Genomic DNA, 7,220 nt, shown 5'->3' with positions numbered 1-7,220 from the left:
CTGTCTCTTATACACATCTATGTGTATAAGAGACAGCCCCCGCCCTGTAATTGTCACTTGTGCCTATGTGTGTTTTGGTTTTGAGCTTTGCTTTGAGTTGGTGCAACATGCCTGGTCTTTCACCCCTCCAAGGCCATCCATATTTTCCCTGAGGGGCCTGGAAAATGTCCTCGTCACCCTGCCCCACATGTTCATTAATAGGGCTGGCTTGTGTGAAGTTCCTTGTGGCACATCCTTCTGCTGCTTACATTACCTTTCTCAAAGGTGACACATCCAGGTAGAATTCAAGACTTGGACCATTTCTACCCTGGTCTCTGTGGTGGGACTGGGAGCTTTCCTGTCCTGAGTAATCACATTACATTTCAGCAAATGCCCTGGCCTTGGAGTCTAGAGAGTGTTAAAGGAGAAGCCTGTTATGTTTGGAGGGCTGCTCTCCTTTAATGCCGACCGCCCCACCCCAGTCTAATACCCAGCAGCTCATGTAATGACTGTAATGGCTTCCTGTTGACCTGACTGTTTCTACAGAAGTATGCTTTGTCAGAGGTGGCGTTGAAGGGAACAAGGAGACGGATTGGCTTGGACAAGTATGTTTCGGGGCCAAACTTTCTGGAATGCAGAGACACGGAGATTCCAATGGAACACTCAGTAAAACCCTAAAGCTCCTGCTGGAGAATTCTGATTACAGCCATCCCAAAGGCTGCCCTCCTCTCCATCATGATGGCAGGGCTGTTCATTTATTCAATACTAACCACAGGGAAGGCCTGATTCCAGGCAGCTACCATGCATTACCCTAATGAATCCCCACAACCACTCTATGAAGTAACTATTATCATTATTTCCATTTGGCAAAACAGGAACTGAACTGGGGGGCTCCAAGCATTTTGATACCCTGTCAGGGTCCCTCCACAGGACTGAGTAAGGAGGGTGGAATTTGGAACTTGTGTCTCTTGGATTCCGGAGCATATTCTCCTTATCACCACGGATCTGTTTCCATGGTTGGAGGAGACAAAAATATTTTCTTCCAGGTGTGCGCCTGTAATCCCAGCCACTTGGGAGCCTGAGGCAGGAGGATCACGAGCTCAAAACCAGCCTCAGCAACAGCCAGGTGCTAAGCAACTCAGTGAGACCCTGTATCTAAATACAAAATAGGGCTGGGGGTGTGGTTCAGTGCTCCAGTGCCTCTGAGTGCAATCCCTCGTACCACCCTCCCCCCCAAAACAAATTTTCTGTAGAGGTATTTCTTCGCATTCAAGCATGTACTGCCTCAAGAGAGAATCTTTCGATCAAATTTGGAGTCTGATATATCAGGAATTGTTTCTGCTATGAGCAAAAAAAAAAAAAAAATCCAAAATAACAAGAGCTTCAAGAATATAGGAGTCCTATTCTTATGAGAAAGAAGTTTGAAAATACTAACTTGGGGGATTTCTCTTAATCCTCACAGACCCAGGGCCACAACTTTTTTTTCCTCCTATCTTCCTCCAAGCAGGCTTTTAAACTCAAGGTTACTTAATAGTCCAAGATAGCTACTGGGCTAGAGCCATCATCTCTGCAATCCTGGCTGGCAGAAGGAGGATTCAAAGAGATCCAAAAGACTAAACATCAAATTTATTGATGAAAATTTATTAAATAGACTCTTAAAATACTTATGTTTAATCACTGCTTCATCTCCTACAAAGAAACCTAAGCAAGGTACATATTTAAAAGCCAGGATTCTGCTTGCCAGAAGAGAAGAACAGATATTGGGAGGCTGCTAGAGTCTCTACAACATCCTGCCTGCCCCACTCTCCTCTAAATATCAAACCTGCTTTCTTGTGATACCCATTTCAGAAATCCTCAAGAGATGGGGCTGTGTTCACAGCTTCTAGTCTCCCCGACAACCTGCATACCCACTGCAGTCTCGAACACAAATGGTTATAGATACCATCTAAGTCACTTGTCCAAGTGCTGCCTGAGCTCAGGAGCACCACCATGCCCACTGAGAAACACCAACACTCCCAGGCACTGATGATTACTACCCCTCAGTGACGTGCCTGAAGTGTGCTAAAGACAGCACATAATTGTGGTGTAGTTGTCATGAAGTATAGATGTGGCTTCATGAATGTGGCTGAGCCCAAGGATGCTTCCCTAGCATCCCCATTCCCCATTTCCTGAGTTTCCCATTAACTCATTCCCAAAGCAGAATTCAGCTATTTTCTTCTGCTTCCTTCTATTGCCTAGTTAAAGAGGCAAAGGAAATTTGATATTTTCTCTGTGGGATTAACTGTGATTCCATTTTCCCCTTCAGTTTCAAGAGGAAAGGTAAATTTCAATGGAAGAGCCAGGTGAAGAGGCACATGAGCCAACATTTAGGTTCACAGTTTTTCTGGACACCAATGAATGTGATCCAGAGGGAAGCAGATAAGGAGGCCAGCAGAGTGCTTTGAGTGGGACAGGGACTGTTGTGATACTGGCAGGTGACTAGACTCTCAGGGTCATGTTCCTTCTGATGATTCACTCTGGGTTCTGGAGCACTCAACACTTGTTTACCAAATCAGGGCTGCTCTCTGGGATGATGGAAAGCTCCACCCATCCTCGAGGTCTTCAGGTGGCACCCATCTGTTTGATGGGTCAAAGAATTGCTCCTAAATATGTCCAAACCTTTCCAGTTAAAGAGGGAGGGAAGAAACCTACCCACGAGGAAATGCCAGCGGAGGGCACCACACTCTAAAATCCAGGGTTCCAGCCCTGCTTGTCATTAGCATTCTTTGAGCAACTGAAAAAACTAATCAGTACCAGGTCTTCAGCCCCGAGCAGTGAAATCCTGGGAGGGACAGGTGATGCCCCAGTATATATTTTACTTTTTCTCCCTGTGATTCTACAGGGCAGCCATGATTGAGAACCACTGTTTTAAACAAACGCCAACCTGCATACTCACAAACGGCCTTAGGAATTGAGACTAGGAATGCCTAGGAATAGCCTAGGAATGTTCCAGATTCTTCTGATGAGGCCCCATCCCCATGAGATCTTTCAGGAGCATAATAACTCTCAGGAATCCACAGCTGGGAAGCAGTTTAGATGTGCAGCTTTAAAAGTATGGGAGGGACCAGGGGTGTAGTTCGGTGGTACAGCACTTGTCTAGCATATGTGAGGCCCTGAGTGTGATCCCCAGCACTAAAAAAAAAAAAAAAAAATTAATTAAATGAGGGTACCAGAGACCAGGGTTGACAACCTAGCCTCTCTACCGTCTAGAATCGCAATAACCTTGAGCCATGATCTCACCTTACTGAGTCTTAGTTTCTTCTCCTATAATGTCACCATGCCCCTGACATTGGAGATAACGTCAACATTTCTGACATAAAAGAATCATTTCTCTTTTTTTCTGTTTTTTTTTTTGTGTGTGTGTATCATGACTGTACCTAATGGTGGGATTTGTTATTTATTCATACATGTACAAAATGTTACACAATAAAATTTGGCCCAAATCACTCCCAGGTATTTCCCTTCCCCTCACCTCCTCCCTCCCCCTGGTTCCTTTCCTTTGTTTGCTCTAGATCTCCTTTTGGTAGAACATAATCCTTTGTTTCTGTTGACATTCTTGTTGTCTGGGTGAGATGTTGATGTGACCAGCAACTACAGCTTTGTTTCTTATTGATTCATCAGCATTTGTCAATTTGAAGACCTTGTTGCTTGTTGCTGATAGGCTCTCTGCTTGGCCTAGGCACCCAGATGAAGCTTATTCCCTAGTAATGATGGGTGATAGGGGCTCATCAACTAAACTAGTTTTTACTGATTTCCATTGAAAAGAATCAAAGGCACCTGGGCCAGGATGCTATAAATTCCCCGCCTGGGCCGTACTGGCTGATCTGAGAGGACAGTGCTTTCTTGGGTGGGGGTGTTTGCTATGGGAGGAAGTATCGACCAAGACAAGCGCAAGAGATGCGGTCCTCTGTTCAAAGTGGTGCTTTCCAGAGTTTTGGTTTTCTGAGATGTAAGTAAGAGTTAGGACTTCCCATGGCGACTATCCTTTGTTAAGAATTTCCTGTGTTCCTGCTGTAGGCCCTTATATTTTTCGAGTTAAAGATGCCCCCGGAGAACATATTTTATAGCTCCTCAAAGAATACATATTTTTACATGCTACCTCAGTGAGTCATTTGGCTTCTCAGGCTTTTAGATTCACAATTGCTTAATTATGTCCCAAGGGTGGGTCTTTATGTCAAATGCCTCCCTTGTCCTGCTTCTGGGTGTGTATTTGCAAATATGAAACTGTTTTAAGATTGGCTTTAGGCTAATCATTTGTTAAAGTGAGATTATCCAATGAGTCATTACAGGTAAATGACCCGGCCTCATGGCACACAGTAGGTATTTAATAAATATTGGTCCCCACAGTTGCTAACCTGCTTAAATGGTTGAGCTTAGGCCTTTAAAACTCAGCCTAATTTTTGGGGAAAAAAAGTGACTTTTGTCTAGTTGGGGAAAAAATAGTATCAGCAAAATGATTATAAACAAGTCCCAATATCATGAACTTGTGGCCCAAAGTTCTCCCCAACACAGGGGCATATAGGGTTGTCCAGGCTTTGTTTGTATGGCGCACGGCTGCTGCTTCAGAGACCAAATCTGCCTTCTGTCAAGGTTTCAAAGAAATCTGTCTGGGGAACACAGCGATGCTAATGATAAGGTTTCCCGAGCAGACCGACCACAGTTGAAGTGGCCTGGTGGGATGTCATGGGGATTAAGACATGCTATCTGTAATGAGAATAAATTCCTACTGCACGACACTAGGGCTGGGCATGATTCTCGGGGCTTATTTTAGAGCCAAATGAAAGCAGGTAATTATCATGTTCTTTAACTATAATCAGCTGAACAGGATACAGGTAGCCACAAAATGGAGTTATTTAAAACTAACAAAATCACTTCGCAAAGGGTAATAATCTGGAAGTCTCTTTCTGCAACATCTAGTTAAACCTGTCTAGTGGGGAGACAACCGTGGGGGCTTGCTTTGTAACCTCCTTGGTGGCAATAGTGTCAGAAAACCTCTTTTGGAAATGAAAGATGGAAACTCTGCCCTGGGACTGCCCCAGAGCAATTTAGTTCTTTTTGGAAATGATCCAAGGAGAATCCTGGGTTTCCGGACATCTTCTGTCAGGTGGTTACCATGGCAACGTGCACACAACAATCCTGGCAGGGTGGTCTTGTGTTTAGCCTGACAGGAGCACCCAGCAGCCTCTTTGCTTGAGTTACAAGTTGTGAGCCCTTCCTTCTCTGAGGCAGAATTTCCTGTAACATTCCAATTCGTACCTTAGAATAGGGCACAGGTCTGGATAAGAATTTGTAAGAATCTTCCAGAGCCAAATTCTGAATAGAAAGCAGATGAGGCAGATTCAGCTTGGTCCCAAGTACTTCTGGCTCTCCCCCTGGTTAACTATGTGTACCTGGCCATGTTAGTTTGACTAGCTGAGACTTGGTTTGCCTGTCTGTAAAATGAGGATGATTTGAAATTTATCTTGTAAGGGTGTGCTCAGAAGACTTTGCTTACATATATCAGTTGGTTTTAATCATGGTCTTTGACTAAGAAGCCCACAGACAGAAGTTCCTGCACATTTCCTAGTGAACCTTTGCAGCTTCTGAGGGTGCTTCATAGAGACAAATCTGAATTTTGCTCTGTTGCATTTGCTGATGAGCAAAGAAAATAGACTTTTCCATCCCTCAGTTAGCTGGGTAAAACCTGGGTTGGTTCCCATTGTGTTAAATATCATCCCATGAATTCATCGCAACAATGAAAACCTTAGTAATGATAGTAATTGCAGTCTGCCTTTTGTTTATTTATTTTTATTTATTTAATTTGGGTACCAGGGATTAAACTCGGGAGCATATCACCACCAAGCCACATCCCCAGCCCTAGTTTGTATTTTAGAGACAGGGTCTCAATGAGTTGCTTGCACCTCGCCACTGCTGAGGCAGGCTTTGAACTCACGATCCTTCTGTCTCAGCCTCCCCAGCCCTTGGTATTACAGACGTGCGCCCCCGCGCCCCGCCAGCCTGCCTTTTATTAAATGCATCCTCTGTACCAGGCAAGGACTAAATGTAGCACCGATAACTTCCTTGAGTTCTCATGACCACCATTATTCTCACCTTTTCCCAGATGGGAAATGGAGGAACCCCCGAGGGTCACAAAACAATGAAGGGTTAGGATTTGAGCACAGGGTGTTACTTCAGATTTTGCATTTTAAATGTGGCTTCTCTTGGGCCTTTGCAAACAATGAAACTTTAAGATCCCAAACTGAGGAGGAATGACATCAAGCTTTTTGCAGTATCTTACTGAGGTCAGCATACTTCACAGCCTGGTATTTAGAATTCTCTGACTCATCTGACAAGTGAGAAAAGTGAAACCACAGAAGAGGATAAGCAACCTACCTGCTCAGCATTGCACCCCTAGAACATGGCAGCAGTATCAACTTCTAACTGCAACACCATCCTGCATCTATAACTGCTGGCTCCCAGTGCACGGTCCTCTCAGCCCCATGCTCCTCTCACCTGGCTTTGGCTGAAGAAAGAGTTGGGTGGCCCTTGCAGAGGCACCTCTAAGGAGTCCCCCTGGGTGACCATCAGAATGGTGGCAGAGGGGCTCAATCAGGGACCACTTAAGTTGCTCACTGTGTCCACAGTTGATTCTGTGGCCCATCTAGCAACTGGAGAGTGTTAAGGCTGTGACAGTGATGGGCATTGCTGTTGTTTTTATGGGGATGAGACTAATTGCTTGTCTGGTTTGGTCTGTTTCCATAAGCAAAGTTACTTTCTTGATCCGCATCAGGAAAACAAACCAGACATGGGAAGAAATTTTTTGATTAAGGAGAGGCCTTGGGGCCTTGAAGGGAGATTGTTTCTGGTGCACCCTTGGGCTTTGCTGCCCAAGGAATTCTGGTGAGGAGCTGCCTCTTATCACAGTTTGGTCAAATGTGACCAGTTTTTCTACTTGGTGCCTGTAGATGGCTCTTGTATCTACGATGTCCCTTAACTTATTGTCTGGATAAGAAAGTCTTCCTGTTGTGCTTTACAGTCGACCACTTCTGTCTCAGTTATATATCATCTACTCAAGATTTGTGTAACGGGTTGATCATTCATGCATTCACTTTGAAAACCGAGTTTCCTCTCCATGCTGGGTGCTATACTAGATCCTGGAAATGTCCACTTCATTAAAAAAAAAAAATCAAAAGTAAGAATAAACTCACTATTATGGTGGTGGC

The 7,220-nt window shown here is 44.5% G+C and overlaps 1 protein-coding gene across 1 annotated transcript in view; it reads left to right on the top strand.

The window, feature by feature from the left end:
- Window positions 1–7,220, top strand: part of Cacna2d3 (calcium voltage-gated channel auxiliary subunit alpha2delta 3) — a gene marked incomplete at its 5' end in the record, with an annotated part of 864,940 nt that overhangs the window by 786,468 nt on the left and 71,252 nt on the right. The window lies entirely within an intron of this gene.

This window comes from Marmota marmota, unplaced genomic scaffold, assembly GCF_001458135.2.
Source record: "Marmota marmota marmota unplaced genomic scaffold, marMar, whole genome shotgun sequence".
NCBI classification, from domain to species: domain Eukaryota; kingdom Metazoa; phylum Chordata; class Mammalia; order Rodentia; family Sciuridae; genus Marmota; species Marmota marmota.
Note: the sequence above shows the minus strand (reverse complement) of the source record. Positions and strands in the feature narration are given on the sequence as shown.